Genomic DNA, 16,211 nt, shown 5'->3' on the forward strand with positions numbered 1-16,211 from the left:
CTCCTGGGCATCTCAGAGAGCTGGCATGCTACCCTCCCGTGGGAGGCGCCTCGCCACATCTCTGTGCCACAAACCGTCCATCCTGGGCACACTGACTGGACCTGGGGTGGGTCCCAGACTCTAAGTCAGGACCTCATGGGCCGGCCAGGCATATCTACAAGACTGGCACAAAAGTTCTGCCCAAGGAAGGTTGTGGGTGGTGGCATCTGAGCCAAGCGATCAGCAACGCGCCGGGGCACCCGAATGTGGGGGCAAACACCAAAGACTCACAGAGGAGGCAGAGGGCAGAAGCCGGGCAGGAGCCCTGAGCAAGTTGGGGACCAGCTGGCCAGAAGCAGCTGCAGCAGTGGAAACAAGGTGGGACAGCAGTGTCAGAGTGGGAATGATGCTCTGGGAGTCGGTGATGTGGATACACCCGCAGGCCTGTCCTGAAGAACCTGGCTAGGGGACTGGCCCGAGTGGTTTTCTCCTCCCCCCACCCCTACCCCCGCCCCCCCCCCCACATGTTCTTCACACAGGTGAAGGGAATGGGCAGAAGATCTCCTGAGCTGACGTGATGGCATGTGTGGAGGCCAAGCACACAGGACACAGAAGTGGATTCAGAGATTTGTGTGCGGAAAGTGAGGGGAAGCAGGATGGGGTGCCGGGAAAAAACGCACTGTGAGGCCATTCCAAGGGAGGCCTCAACGGACCCCATGGGGAGGCAGGGGCTGGAGTCACTCATCAGTTGTCCGGAAATGAGGCAAGGGGACTTTGGAGAGCCTTGGGTCCTAGATCCCCGCGTGAGGCAGCTTCCTTGTGCCAGGGGCAATTCCTTCCTGAGCTCTCAGATTTCAACACCTGATCCTGAAGGGTGGCCTGTGCGGCCACCATTATACTAGAGGTGGCAGGCTGGTCAATGAGCGTGAGGTTGGCCTGTGGTCTGAGATGTGGTCTGGTCAGTGACCAGACCCGGCCAGCCTCTGTAGAACATTCAGTGAAAAGAGCCTCTCATGGTTTAGGGGAGAGGGCTGACAGGATCAGATTTTCATTCTAGATTGCTGTGGGAGCTCAGGAGAGAGAGCAAGACTGATGAGAAACATGAAGTGTGGCCAGTGCACAGAAGATGTCTAAAGACACAGGAGTGGCTAGGACCTCACAGAGCCTGGGGAGGTAAGAGGGGGGCGGAGCTTAGCGCAGAGTCTGGGGAGAGCGGCGACACTTACAGGGCGGGGAGATCAGGATACTCCAAGGAGTTGGGTGTGCAATAGTGCAATACATGGTCTTTCCTGGGTGGGTAAATTGGAGAGCTAAGAGAACGAAAGCTCCAGGGAGGAAGGTGACATCACAGACGGAAAAGCCCTCCTTTCCTCCCCCAACACATGTACACTCAGCAGTGGCTTGGTAAGCTGAGTTCAGCCGGCTGCCCCTAGATGGCAGTGTACGCACATAGCAGGAGCTGCCCAGCAAAACTCTCCAGGGACAGCAAGGGTCTCCCATGGGACCAGCAGAAGCTCACCAGGGCTGTGAGAGGGACCAGGAGAGGCACCCATGATGCCTGCTGCATCCACCTATGCTCTGCTTTGCTGCAGGTGTGTGTGTGTGGGTGCCTCTCTCTCCCTGTCCTCTGTGGGGAGCGGGGTGGGCAGGGCCTGAGCACAGCCCCCCCCAAATCCCCATGTTTATGACTCTCCAGGGGCACAGTCTTGGGTGGAAGATTGGACATAAAGCCAATGGTTCTGGTTCGACCACTTACGGGCTGAAGTGACTCCCTGAGACTACTTTGCACATTCGTTTTATAAATGCGTACCTTCATGAAGCCCAGTTCACGTGAGATTATTCCAGAAGGAATGCTTCTACACCGTCAGGTGACTTTCACTTCTGTGTCTATCCCTTATTTCCATGCTTTCAGGGACAGAGCTGTGGGTTGAGCCAAGGCAGTCTTACGGGTCCTTGTCTTGACCTCTCGGATCTGTCCCCCCCACCCCACCCCCTCCGATGTCTCATCTGTCCACATCTGGGGACTTCCTCTTTGGCAAAAGTATCTTCTCCCATCTGAAGTAATTACAGTATGGGTGGCACACAGGCAGGGCTGGAAGGGCACTGGGAGGTCATCTACTGAACAACCTTCCCCTCTCTCCTACCCTCAGTTTATGGATGGGATGAACGAGGTGAGAAAGCCAATCACCAGCACAGATAACTGAGTTCCTACCACAAATCTCTACAGTCTTGTAGGAGACACAATCGGAGGGCAGGGGGCCCATGGCTGAGACTGCAGATGCAAATGGAAGCAAGAGGCCCTTGGAAGTTTGCAGATTCTTTAAAATAGATTGTTCTGGAACCAACACAGCAGGCATTCATTGGGTGACAGGCCAACCACTCGAAACTGGGGAGTGCAAGCAGGGGAGGGGCAGAGAGAGAGGGAGACACAGAACCCAAAGCAGGCTCCAGGCTCTGAGCTGTCGGCACAGAGCTGGATGCGGGGCTCAGACTCTGGGACGGTGAGATCATGACCTGAGCTGAAGTCTGGCACTTAACCGACTGAGCCACCCGGCGCCCCATACACACACCACCCTTCTGACACTGCTCTTACCCCACCGGCCGGTCTTTCAGTCTCCTTGATCCCTGTCCTCTTCCTCTTAATCTCTTCCAAGTTTGTGTTCATGGGGATTCTGCCTTGGTCTTTTCCCTTGTCATCTCCCAGTCCCAGGATAATTTCCTCTACCGCCATGGTTTTAGCCACCATCCCTGTGCTGCTTTGTCACTACCCATTCTCCTCTCCTTTCTTTCAAACAGGCTTGGGGACTTAATTTGTAAAAATTACATTTCTCCGCCTCCCTTGGAGCTAAGGCTTGCCACGTGACCAGACTCGGTCAAGGAGCCATCACATCAGCAGGGGTCTGTGGGGATTTCTGGGAAAGTTTTGCTTTTCTAACAAGGTGCTGTAACTTCTGCCTGTCTGGAATGCGTGTGGGGAGTAGAGCTGGAACAGCCAACGTGTGACCACAAGCTGCGGATGATGGCTTCCTCAGGAAGGCGAGCTAGAGCAGACCTACAGAGAGGACCTGGGACCTGAAGGCACTGTGGAACTCTGAACGGCCTCGCCCTGCTTACCTTTAGACTTTTCATTACATTTTTCATCAGAGTTTTTCAACAAGTACAGCACCAAACATCAACAAAACACACTCAGTTAAAGCAATGTAATTGGGTTGCTGTTACAGGAGCTGAACACAGGCTCTAATTAAAACAGTGCCCAAGGGGTGCCTGGGTGGCTCAGTCAGTTGAGTGTCTTGCTCTTGGTTTTTAGCTCAGGTCGTGATCTCATGACCCATGTCATAAGATCAGCCGTGGTTCATGAGTTCAAGCCCTGCATCGGGCTCTGTACTAACGGCACAAAGCCTGCTTGGGATTCTCTCTCTCTGCCCCTCTCCTGCTTGTGTGCTCTCTCTCTCTCTCAAAATAAATAAACGATAAAAAAAGTGTTAAAAAACACCCCAAAACAGTGCCCACATTTACAGCTTCTGCTTAGATGTCTCTCCTAAACCCTAAACAGCAAATTGGACCTCTTGCCTCTGTCCTGGGACACTTCAAGGGAAGACGTCCAGGTCGTCACCTGTCACCACACACACGCAGGGTCACCCAGATTCCTTCTCAGTGAACAGCATGCCTATCTATGAAGCCAGAAGACGATGTCTGTTTCTCATCTTCCCATCCAGTCACCCCTCAGTTCTACCTCCTGCATGTACTTTCAACCTGGTCACCTCTTCCCATTACCACATTGTCAACTTCCTGAACCACTGTAATAGTGTTCTTCCTGTCTGTTCATTGCTCCAATCTTGCTCTCTCCAATGCATTCTTCCAACACCTACCTTCGGAGGGACCCTCCTAAAACTCAGATATAACAATGTTACTATTCTGCGTAAAACCTTGGGGGACTGCTTATGGCCTAAGGAATACCAGCCATACAAAACTCCGCTAGGCATTGTGTGAGGTACGTCTCACACACACCATCTTTTCTTTGGCATATAGATGTTGCTTCACGGACCACAGGGATGTGCATTTGACCCAGACCTGGTCCAAGTATGGAATCTTCCCTCCTTCACTACACTGATGGGTCCAGGAGTGGGCATATGACCAGAACTGGACTAGTTAAAGTTTCTTGGGATTAGTTCATACCAACCTCTAGGTGTAGAGTCGTGTTGGAGATATGTAAACTGAGCACTAGGAGAAACAGACTGGGTTGGAGGGGCTCCCAGTCTGCACATCCCACAGGATCAGCCTCGTTTCCAGAGTCACTCTGGTTTCAAGTTCTGTTTTTGATTCTGTGAGCGACCTGAGTATCCTTCCAGTAATCTCTGCTCCTTAGGCCTAAGCTAGTTCGAGTGGGATTTTCTTCTTTCCATCAAAAACATGCTAACGTGAAGATTCTCAGTAGTCTGGCCTTAATAACACATCATTTTCAGCTAACAGAGTTCCTTACAGCCTACAGATGCTTTATAAACATTATTTCACTTGATTCTTACTATAAGCTGATGAGGTGGGTTTTACAATTCTCTTGACTTTACAAAAAAGAAATCTAAGGTTTGGAGATGCATTTTGCTCAACATCAAGAGGCTGAGAATAGGGAGAGCTCAAACACCAAGCCCTTCTTTTTTTAAAGTTTTAAAAAATGTTTAAATGTTTATTTATTTTTGAGAGAGAGAGAAAGAGCGAGAGCGTGAGAGTGAGCTTACGTAGGGGAGGGGCAGAGAGAGAGAGGAAGACACAGAATCTGAAGCAGGCTCCAGGCTGTCAGCTCAGAGCCTGACATGGGGCTCAAACCAACAAACTGTGGCTGATCACCTGAGCCAAAGCCAGACCTTTAACCAACTGAGCCATCCAGATGCCCCACCAAGTCCCTCTTCTATTCGAGCTCCTTCCTCCCTATTACCCACCCTTTGGCCCGCACACAGAGGTATGGCAGCGTGGAGCCCAGGATGAGCAAACGCAGCACTGGGATCGAAATCGGAACTGGACCAAACAGAAGGGTAAGGAAGACATCAGAGGACAATAGAGACCATGCTCTGCCATTGAAAATTTTACTTACAGCCAACTACAGCTCCAGGAAAAGGGGCAGAAACTCTCAGCTTCTTTTTCTAACCACCCCCTTCGCCCCGTACTGGTTTTTGTTCCCATAATCCATACCCCAGGCTTGCAGTCTGCACTATAATTCAGCTGTATACTTGGTAATTACAGCTGCAGGGATTGGCCTGGAAACGAAGTCACTGGCTACAATACAGCCAGTCCTTTTACGAGTTGGGGCTGTCCATCTCTTTATTTTTTATTTTGTTTTATTTGTTAAAAGACTTTTTAAAAATGTTTATTTTTGAGCGGCAGAATGCAAGTGGGGGAAGGGCAGAGAGAGAGGGGACAGAGGATCCGAAGCGGGCTCTGTGCTGACAGCAGAAAGTCCGATGAGGGGCTCGAACTCATGAACCGTGAGATCAAGACCTGAGCTGAAGCCAGATGTTCAACCGACTGAACCACCCAAGTGCCCCTTCTGTTTATTTTTTATTTTATTTTATTTTTAATTTTTTTAATTTTTTTTTTCAACGTTTATTTATTTTTGGGACAGAGAGAGACAGAGCATGAACGGGGGAGGGGCAGAGAGAGAGGGAGACACAGAATCGGAAACAGGCTCCAGGCTCTGAGCCATCAGCCCAGAGCCCGACGCGGGGCTCGAACTCACAGACCGCGAGATCGTGACCTGGCTGAAGTCGGCCGCTTAACCGACTGCGCCACCCAGGCGCCCCAGAAAAAAGGACGATAAAATGGACCTGCTCTGCTTTGAGTATCCCTGATGCGCTGAAGCTACCCATATTGCTATAAAAATGGGTCAGGTAAAGCTTGGTGGGTTTCACGTGGCAGCTGGGAATGGCATACCTAACTGTCAAGCGAGGCCCAGTGGGGGTTGGTGGAGGCCACGGTGGCTCTGTGGACATGTCCTTCACCCTCTTCATACATACCCTGCTGCAGTGTGGCCAACTGGTCCACAAGAGAGCAGTCTCCCGGAGGCTGCTTGGGCTGGCAGGACCCCCACCATTTAGTCCGTGGTACATAATGGTAGCTTTGCCCTCCCCTTCTCCTCATTCTAAGCTCACGCCTCCTTCACGTCCAGAACTCGGCAGGTATCATCAGTGTGAATGACTATCTTTCCAATACCAACTTTACTGGAAACATCTCTGCCTCCAGCCCCCACTCAATAATGGTGGCGGTATCCCTCCATCAGGGGTGTCCTCTCCATCAGTGCCCACATCCCATCTCCCTTTCTTCAGAATCCTTGCGCCTGCCTTCTGTCCTGGATCACTCCTATCCCTCTGTAAATGTGCTCTGGTAACTTCTACATTTCAACAAACCCCTCTGTATTCTAATAAAAGTTAAAACCAGACATGGCTACAAGCATCCGGAAACACAGGATTAAGGAGGACAGAAATTTCTTTCTTTGATAGACAAAGTCAAGAGGCAGGTATTCCAGAGAAAGTAGGGTGGCTCCATAAACATGAGGAACCCAGATTTATTCTACCTTGTTGCACTAACATCCTCGACACGTGCCTTCCACTCCAAAGTCTGGCATGGTTGCTTGAGCTCCAGTGGGATATTTAGATATTCCACTGAGCAGGAAAGAACAAGGGCTGAGGAGGGAGCACGACTTCCTTTTAAAGCCGGTTCTCAGGTGTTGCGTAGGGATGCCTCCACTCACTGACTGTGGGCCGGAACTAAGTCATGTGACCATACCTAGCTGCAAAGGAGTCCGAGAAACTTGCTTTTATTCTGGGGAGCCATGTAGCCAGGGGGAGAATGGCTCTCAGGGTCATCTAGCAATCTCTGCCACAGCCTCCTGTGATTCCACACCCGTTTCGAGACCCCTTCTCGGTCTCTTGTTCCCTGTTAGACAAGCTGCCCAAACATGATAGTGGTTTGGCTCCCATCCCACCATTCCATGAACACTCTCCTTATCACATTTACCAATATCCTTTGTGTTGCCAGAGTCAATGGATCCTTCCCTGTCCTCATCTTATCTGAGTTCTAAGTAGCGTCTAACATAGCTGACCAGTCTGTTCTAGAAACTCTTTCCTTTCTTCGTCTCTGGGCTGTAGCAGTCTCCTGGTTCTCCTCTGGCCTCCTCAGCCTCTCTTTGTCTTCTTTCCTGCTCTGGCTCTTTCGACTCTTCTGGGTGCCTCTTGAACCCTCTCTTCTGCAACTACCTGTTCACTCTAGGTGACTTCCTCAGATCCCACGGCCTTTATCGACTTTAAGATGATGCCTCCCAAACCCCACCTCCGGCCCAGGCCTCCCTCCGAATGACTTGACCAATGAATTGATCTCTGACCGGCATCTGAAACCCAGCATGGCTAAAACAGAATTCTTGATGCTTCTCCCTGAGCCGTGGTCCTTTCCTCCAATCAATGAGACACTGTCCACTGACTTACTCCAGCCATAAACTTACAAGTTATCTTTGGTTTCTCCCTTTCCTCCCCTGCCCCCGGCCCCCATCAGTCCTACCAACGTATCCTGTTGAGTCCACGTCCAAAATAGCTTCTCTCAACTACTCATCTTAGTGTGGCCACAGTTCGGTCCAAACCACCATTATCCTTGGCCTGGGCTGCCACAACAGTCTCATTGTCTCCGCGCTTTTATTTCTGCCTGCCACCCACCCAATGTATTCTTCATGCAGCTGTAAATCAGACCGTGTTAGTCTTCCGCATAAAACCCTTCAATGGTTTAATAAAAGGCCTCCATCCCTAGACACAGCCTCACATGCCCTGCCCACCTCCCGACTTGGGGGAGAAGGAAAACCCATATGGCCAGAATAGCAAGCCAGGCTTGCTATTCTGGCCATATGGTTTTCTGTCCGTTCCTTCACATGTCCAGAGCTTACTTTTGTCCACAGTTTACCTTTTTCAGGGCCTCAGTACATACTGCTCTCAACCTGGCATGTGTCAGCCTGGCTTTTCCCCAGGCTGTCCCCTCACTCATTTGACTTCAACAACTCTTCCTCAAGGACACAAAGTTACTCCTATTCTCTATCCCAGCTCCTTGCTTTTGTTTCAGCATTTATCTCGACTTGCAATTGTCCTTCCCACTAAAAGTAAGCTTTATGGAGCAGGAGGCCTCAGCTGTCTCTTTACTGCTGTACCCTCAGCATCAAAATAGGGCCTGCACAGGTACTCGATTAGGCACTCACTATCTGCTTAAAGGTGACTGAATGGACAGATTCCCCAAAGATGTCCCTGAGCTGCCTGGGATGTCACAAGCAGGCTTGTCTCCCCCTTGATAAAAAAACCTGGAATGGACTGAACCGTCACCGTTGCAAGATCTCCTCCTTAAATAGGACTCAACCTGTTGATTTGCTTGTATTACAATGCGGTTTACCTAGTTCCCTGGCCCAGTTTTGAGAGATGTGACTTTCCTGTTGCCCACCTAGCCCTCTTCCATTTGGATGACTTTAAGAATCACTAGCGTGCCTGTGCCTCATTTCAGAGAGGTGGGAGGAGACCATGGAGGGCAGCCTTTCTAGTACCACCCCCCTGCAATTCATCCCTGGAGTCGGCCTCCTTCCTCAAGACTGCTCTCAGCCATCTCCCCGGGACAGAACTTAGTAACAAATCTCAGCAAGCGGTCCAAAGAAAGCTTGGTATTTTTAGCACCAAGACTAGAAGGAGCAGGTCTTTGCTGCCCAGTGTGCAAAGAAATGCAAAATGTTAACTTACTACCCTTCTCTTCAAGTTCCCCGCCCCCTGCAGTCTCCCAAGCCAGGCAGGAGCGCCTCCTATTTTCTTTCTTTCTTTTAAGTAAGCTCTGTGCACAACGTGGGGCTTGAAGTCACGACCCCAAGATCAAGAGTCGCATGCTCTGCGGACTGAGCCAGCCAGGCGCCCCGCCTATTTTCAATACAGCCATTTTTCTTAATCCTGCGCTCACCCCTACACGGTCACCCCCCTACCCCCCTTGAGAGATGTTGCCTCCCCTCGGCCCCCACCACGCGGGTTTCTCCCGAGCTCAGGGCCAGCCCAATAGGAGGTAAGGCAGGGGGCGCCGACGCAGCACACCTTGGTGGGGCGCTCGCGGTGGCCCCAAAATGGGACAATGGGGAAGTCGGGTGACCAGGCCCCACCGCCGCTCGGGCAGCGCGGGCGGAAAGGCCGGGCGGCCTGGGGGAGGGGCGAGCGGGGGCCGGGTGGGGCGGGGCGGTGGGCGGGGCCCTCCGGGGGCCGGGGCGGAGCCGGGGCGGGCCCGAGGAGCGCGGGCGGCACTGCACCGCGCAGGGAAGCGGCGCTTTTTTCTCCGCTGCCGCCCGGCGCCGCGCCCCCGGCCCCGCCCCTCCGCGCCCCGCCCCCATCGCTCGGACGGCCCGAGTCGCGCCCTCCCACCCCGCGCCTCCGAACTTGCTCTAACTTCCTCGGCCGAGCCCGGCCGAGCCGCTGCCCCTGCCGCCGCCGCCGCCGCCGCCGCCGCCGCCGCCGCTGCCGCTGCCGCCACCGCCGCCGCCGCCGCCGCTGCCGCGCCCGGGTGAGTGGAGCGCGGAGCACCCCCCCGCTAGAGCGTCGGGCCCTGCCCCGCTTATTGTCTGAGGCCGACCCCCCCTCCCGCCCCCCGAGGGCCCTCTGGGGACTGGGACTGATCCCCAGGTTCGGGCTCGGCCCCTCCGGCTTCCTCGCCCTTGTCCCGGAGGCGGCCCCACGGGCGGCGCTGGCTTTGTCTGCCCAGATCGCCCGCGAGGGGCTGGAGGCCTTGGCCCGGACCCCGCTAAGCCGAACTCCGGCGCCGGGCGGAGTGAGAGCCTCAGCGGGCGACCAGCCTGGCGCTGGGGCTTCAATAGCCCTCGCCCTGTCCGCGTTCCCGGACGGGTGCGCGCCGGAGTCGCGCGGGGGTGGCAGAGCTCGGGGAGAGGGGGGCTGGACCGCCGCCTTTAGGGGCTCTGCCTCCTGTCCCCTGTAACGAACCCAGGGAGGGGCACTCCCTTCGGCTCGGGCCGAGGGTAGAGGATGGGTGCAGACCCGGGAGGGCCGTCCCCTCCCCTGCCCCGCGGTGGGTGTGTACCGAGTCGCTCACCCGGGCGGTGCGCCTCACTCTGCCCTGCACGGGTTTGGGGCGGCCCGAGTTTGAGTAGGTGGTGACCCAGCTTCTCCGCGTTCGTCGTTGGAGGTTGTGCTTGGGAGCAGAGCCGAACTCCTGACCTAACTGGAGCTTCGGTGGAGTTGGCTGGTCTCGCGCCGCTCCTCCTGCTGGGGAGGGGTGGTGGTGCGGGTGGGTGGAAAGTGTGTATGTGTGTGTAGGGGTGATTATGCGGCTGGGTAGGAAGTGTGTGTGTGTGTGTGTGTGTGTGTGTGTGTGTGTGTGTGTTGGGAGGGGAACCTCCGGCACACGTGTGAAGTTGGTCTGCTAGAAGCGCTCCCTGCTGTGGGGAGTCAGGGGGAAGGCGATGGCCCCAGTACTGGCAGTGGCCTCTGGCTGCCAGCGGCGATGAGTGCGGCTGTGTGTGTGTACAAGCTGAGCGACTGTCCCGGGGTGCTGGTGTCTGGGGGGCATCAAGCCATGCTGAGACACCAGTGCAGGGCGTTACACTGGAGCCTCTGCTGGTGTGCTCACTCCAGTGATCTGCTCCCTAGAGGTCTTCCTTCCCGGATGGGGGTGGCTGAGGCTGATAGGAGTGGGTGTAGCTGCCTGCCAAAGCCTCAAAAGTAGCCTTCCAACTACCCTTTGACCTCAAAGAAGGGGAAGTTAGTGTCTGCTGAGTGCTTGGGCCACCCTTCCCTATTTGTGAAGGGAAACCTGGGGTCTAGGCCACCAGAGCCCACCCAGCACCCCTTTATCCCTTCGATATTCAACTAGCCCAGTGGTTGGCAGAGGCACCCTTCCTTCCTTCCAGAGATCCTCCTGGGACCCTCAGAATGCAGCACATACTCTTCCATCTTGGCCCCATGTACCCTCCTAGCTCCTCTCTCAGCTGTCTCCAAACTTTGTCCCAGTCCGATGATCCCTAGGGTCTGGGAGACAGGCCACCAGAGGGATTTTCCCCTCCTCTCCTGCTGCATCGCGCTTTGTTCCCACCTTCAGCTGGAGAATTTCTTGCTCTCTCCATCCCCACATCTTTGAACTGCTCCGCTTGGACCATCAAATGTGACTTTCAGGTCATTTAACAAAGCATGATGGAGAGTCTGTGGGGTGCCAGACGTGCCAGGTGCTGTTTGCAAGGCACTGTTCCAGGCTCACAACTCCCTGAGAGACCGTAGGCCCTGTGTGGTCTTACAGCCCAGCCTGGACATAGGTGGTCGGTGCTCAGTGGTGTTTTATTGATTTGCACTTGGTCTCCCCGTAGGCAGCATTATTATTCAGGCAAGCGGGAGTGCAAGCCCACTGGTGCTTCTGGAGGTGGCTCCTTTAGGAAGAAAAGGCATGGAGGGGAAGGGGCTACAGAGGGTGGGCTGCCCAGGGAAATTCCCTCTTTTACCAACTGGGCAGCTGTGCTCATCTCTCAGGACAGGTGAGGGTGCCTCCCTCCCCATATTTGAGGGTGGGAAAGACAAAGCTCATGCCCTGTGTTGGAGGGGAGGGGACTCCGCCCTGCAAATCATGGTGATAGTGGAAGCCAGGGAGTTCTGGGCTTCCAGAAACATTATCTAAGGCCTCACTTGGGTCACCATGTGCTCAGAGATTGGACTTATTTTCTATTTGGCCTTGCCTACAGAGTGCCATTGTGCCAGTCCTGGGCAACCTGTGCTGGATGTAAAACCTAGTGGAAGTTACGGACAAGTTTGCAAGCAATTCCGTGCACGGTTTAAGAGTGTGGTAACGGTGAGTTTACTGAGACTTACTCTAGGTGGACACTCTTGCTTGAACTCATTTAACCCTTGACACGACACAGTATGATAGATAATGTTATACGCCCCATATGACAGATGAGGAAACTGTTCTGGAGAGGTCACAGACTACTCGCCTAAAGTCGCAGTGTGAGCAGGTTTTCTCATTTCTAATGTAGACCGTGCCTTCGTATGAAAGTTGGTTAGTACACTGCACAAGCCTGGCCCGTAGTGGAGCTACTAGGTCCTTCAATGCAGCGGCCCTTTTATCCCCTGCTTCTGAAAGCATCTCATCGGTCCGGGCACGTAGCAGGCACCCCGGAACCCCTGTTGAGTGACGGGTGAAGTAGCTTCAGCCTCCCTTGGGCCAGCGAATGGGCCGACCAGCACTGCCATGCAGAGAAGATTGGGGCGTGAGTCACGGCCTCTATCTGTCTAGATAGATCAGGGTTTGCTGTGGTAACAGTTCCCAAATCTCAGAGGCTTAAAGCAGCAGAGGTTTATTTATTGCTCGCACCGCATCCGTCCCAAATCTGCTTTCTGTTGTTCTCACTGTGGAACCCATGCTGATTAATTGGAACATTCCTGGTCCCTTGGACAGGGGGACAGAGCTCATGACCAGTCTCACCCTGGCTCTTAAAGCTTCCACCCGGAAGCGGCATTTCACTGGCCAAAGCAGCCACGTGGGCCTACTTATACCTACAAGGTGGGGTGGCGAAGGGGATTGGGAACATTTGGTGAGTGGCACTAAATGCTTACCGTCTGCCTACCGTGGTGCCCTCCTCTGTGATGTCTTCCCAAGGCCTGGGTCTGAGTGTCACCAGAAACAGTGATCATGAATTAAAGAAGCACTGTTTAGGCTAAAGATGAATCGAAGTGCCACATTTGAAGGGCAGAGGTAGGGTGAACAAGAAAGCATGTTAGGGTGGGAACAGGTAGTCTGCAGAGGCAGCCTGCTGGTCTGATCCCGCGCGAGTGACTTGGGTTCCTTGGGTTTCATTTATTCATTCGTGCCCAAGGACTAGTGAGTTCCAGGCCATGGATGATTTCTACTAAGCATATATTCAGCTCCTAGCCCAGTACTAGGGACTGTGACCTGGGTTAATGAGCCTTGTTTTCTGCTGCTCAGTCCTAGTGGCCTTTGAAGAGGGATGTTAATGTCTATGCGACGGAAAGTTGGCTCCTGCTCCAGCCCTTGGAGTTCAGCCCATGGAGTTCTTGGCCTTCCCCATGCTTTACCTGTATGTGGCTAGTAGGGTCAGCCACCTTTTCTAGAAACAGGAGTAGGCCCCTCTAGGTCTTCACCTTCCTCTTCCATTTCTGAGACTCTGGGGCTGAGCTTGTAGGCCTGCGGGTGTGGGGGAAAGGAAAGGTAGTGAGTTACTAAGGGACAGAATCCCATGGAGAAAAGCTTGATTGGGTTTGGGGCTGGGGTGATTCTCTGGCCTGTTGAAAGGGGCCGAACCCCTCTGTTCCCTGCAGTTTTCCACTCAAGTCGCCCTTGCAGCATGTTAAAGAGCCCACCACACTGTGGAACTTGCTTTTGTGCCTTGTCACCTGCTTGTTCTTTGGTGACTTCCAGCAGGGCCGGGAAACACTGGTGGAGGCGTGAGACCTCAGGTTCTTCTGCATTGGGTTAACTTACTATCCTTCGTCCTATTTCCTCCTTTTCCAGAGCCTCTGCTTTCCCACCTCTGGAAAGAGGGAGAGGTCATGGTGGGTTACCACAGCGGGCTTGCTCCTGGCTGGCCGTCATAGTTCCCAGGGTACTGCGTAGACCCGTGCTCTGTGAATCTTCGGTCCAGGTGAATGGCAACTGGCTTGTCTTCTCTTCCATTATAGCGGTGTCCTCCATGAATCTGTGTGGGATACTCATACTTGTCTCTACGTCCATTTTCTCCCTCACGGCATGTTTTCTGGCTCAGACAAGGGCAGGTGCCTATGTAGGAACAGCACAGGCCCTGGTTGGTGGGAAGTGTTCAGAGCCTCTGCCAGTGAAGCATTAAGACGAATAACCTTGTTCGGCCTGTAGGGTGGACAGTGGGGAGGCCAGCTTTCGGGTTGTATCTGCTTTGTAGCCGAGTGACCCTGTAGACACGTCTTTGATTTTGCTTTCTTTGTTCCTCCTCCTGGACTTGATGTTCTCATCTGTAATGAGGGAGGAATCTGCCCTTCCTGTCTCTCATGGGGTTACTATAAAACCCAAGTGCACACTTCAGGTCCGGGAAGCAGAATGTTAGGCCTGACACTCTGGTTTGGGGCTCAGCAGAGTGCTCACCAGCAGCTGGTTCCGGGAACCCCACTTCCTCTGCTCTTGGGCTTGGTGGGGTTGGGTGGGGCTGGGCCAGGCTCTGCTGTGCTGTGGTTTTTCTCTTGGAGGCCTGGTAAGCTGAGCTTAAGTGGGCCTGGGCAGGCTGGGACTAAACTCTCCACTTCTTGAGGTCTGTCTGTTCTGCTTCCCTCGCTGAGCAGCCAGAGAGAAGGCTTAGAATCCTGGCGTCCACCAGCTAGGTAACTGGAGGGACTGGCTCCTCTCTCCTTGGGGGTCTGTCAGCCTGTGCTGTGTGGCAAGAGTCATGGCAGTTGGCTCTACAGCGGCCCCCGGGATCCTGGGTAAGAGGTGAGCTCCTGTTGCTGCCTGAGACTGTGTTTCCTGGAATTGGGCAGAGCTGAGGCTGGGCTTTCCCGCAGGGCTGTGGGTTGGGGGAGAGGTGAACCAGGACAGGGACCGGGCAGGGCTCGAGCCTGAGGAGAGAGGTTTGATGACCTCTCTGGGTTTTCCCTGACTGAGGGTCCCCGCTGCTGGTGTCTGTGCCAAGCTACTCTGCAGGGCCCAGAGAGCTTTGAAAAAAAAAAAGAGGCTTTGAGGAATTCCTAGTGGTGACACCCAGGAGAGAGTCCTTAGCAGCAGCTGGAATCAACCGAGTGTCCTCTGAATCTCTTTCCTCTGCATCCCGAGGTCTGAGTGGCAAGTGGTAAGCCTGAGAGGCCCGAGGGCCACAGCATGCGCCAGGATGCATGGTCCCAAGGCAGGGTGTTGTGCTTCAAGCTTCAGAAGCCCGTCCGGGCGCCTGAGGAAACCTGGGCTTCTCCGAAAGTTGGCCGTAAGGAAAAGAGCCACCTCAGCTTCAGATTGGGGCCTCCCGGCCGCTGCCAACTGCTCCGAGGAGAGGCTCTGGTTGCCCACTGAGTGACCGTTGCCATGAAGAGACCTCCCTCACGTCTAACCAGCCTGCAGATTGGCTGTCTTATTTTAGGCCTTTACCCCGAGGCCAGGCAGATGGGCCTGTCCCTGGAGCTTGGTGGGGGAGGCCCGCCCCAGCCCCAGACCGAGTGGTTCCCCCGTTTGGGGACCAGGAAGATTTGAAGCTCCATGTTGTTAAAGAAATAATTATTCTGACACTTTAAGACAGTAAAGCAGACTTGATGTAGGACTTGCAGCAGACAGAAGGACTTCTGCCTTAGGGGTTTGCTAGCAGACCTCAGGATTCTGCTGAAGGCCGGCTAGGGGGTCAGCTGTTACCTGAGGGTTATTGGAAGAGGAGGAACTGGTCAGACACGGAGGGCAGGGGATTCTGGCCAGACAGACCCAGCGAGATTCTTGCTGAAACTGGACGGAGATGGAAGCCCCAGGCCGGACCTGGCTGAGCGGAGGGCTCGGAAGAGCCTAAGTCTGGTCAAGGAGAGACTGTGCGTCCGTGTTTGAGGCTTGCAGCAGCCCGCGTGCGGTCCCTGGTCCTGCTCCCAGTTCCCGCCCGGCCTGAGCTTCCCGCTCTTCCCACTTACTTCTCAGGAGCGGTGGCTCTCCTTGTTTCCAGAAACGGAGTCTTTTCAGCAACTCCTGGCTCCTCCCTCTCAGCCTGTTGGACTGCCCCTGAGCACCCAGGAAATAGTGTAGACCCGGGGGCTGGGCTCCCTGTGGGCCCCCGCCCCCCCTACTGGCTCCTGTTGCCGGACCTGTTGGGTGCCAGACCACAGCCCCTTGGCTCCCCGACAACCCTCCCTGTTTGACTCTTGTTTCTTGGCCTCCGTACCTTGTATTTCTTGCTCTCTCCATCCTGGGCAAACCAGTCTGACAGCTTTGTGCATCACCCTCCTCTCGGCCTAGGGACTGGGCTGCCTCATTTGTCTGAGCTGGGCCCAGGGAGCTGCTGGGGGGTGGGGGGGGAAGGGGGGCGGGTCTCCTCTCCCTGTCTGGGCTGCGTACTGGGGGCTTCTGGGTGGGAGCCCCCAGCCTTCTTCGCCCTGTTTAAGGCCTTCCCGTCCCTGCAACCAGCCAACCGTGTGTGACGCTCCTTGCTTTCCCTCTGCCCCTCCTCTCTACTTGGTCAGTCCTCACACTGATGAGCTTGTTTGGTGCGTCTTCTACTCCTGGGGGACCTTCTATCTCAA

The 16,211-nt window shown here is 54.5% G+C and overlaps 1 protein-coding gene and 1 long non-coding RNA gene across 4 annotated transcripts in view; both read left to right on the forward strand.

The window, feature by feature from the left end:
* Positions 1–541: 541 nt before the first annotated feature.
* Positions 542–1,803, forward strand: LOC111557095. Its single transcript, XR_002736855.2, has 2 exons — positions 542–1,571; positions 1,676–1,803. It is a non-coding gene; the product is annotated as an uncharacterized LOC111557095 (long non-coding RNA).
* A 7,692-nt stretch (positions 1,804–9,495) lies between these two features.
* TSPAN14 (tetraspanin 14) overlaps positions 9,496–16,211 on the forward strand; it is a 57,059-nt gene continuing 50,343 nt past the window's right edge. Inside the window, exon 1 of one of the 3 annotated variants that reach the window (XM_023240615.2) lies at positions 9,496–9,528. The gene's annotated coding sequence lies outside the window, so the exon portion shown is untranslated. Of the gene's footprint in view, positions 9,529–9,654; positions 11,815–13,672; positions 14,440–16,211 lie in introns of those variants that run through there. The other 2 variants (XM_019813399.3, XM_019813400.3) reach the window with 2 other exon arrangements.

Source organism: Felis catus, chromosome D2 (assembly GCF_018350175.1).
Source record: "Felis catus isolate Fca126 chromosome D2, F.catus_Fca126_mat1.0, whole genome shotgun sequence".
Lineage (NCBI taxonomy): Eukaryota > Metazoa > Chordata > Mammalia > Carnivora > Felidae > Felis > Felis catus.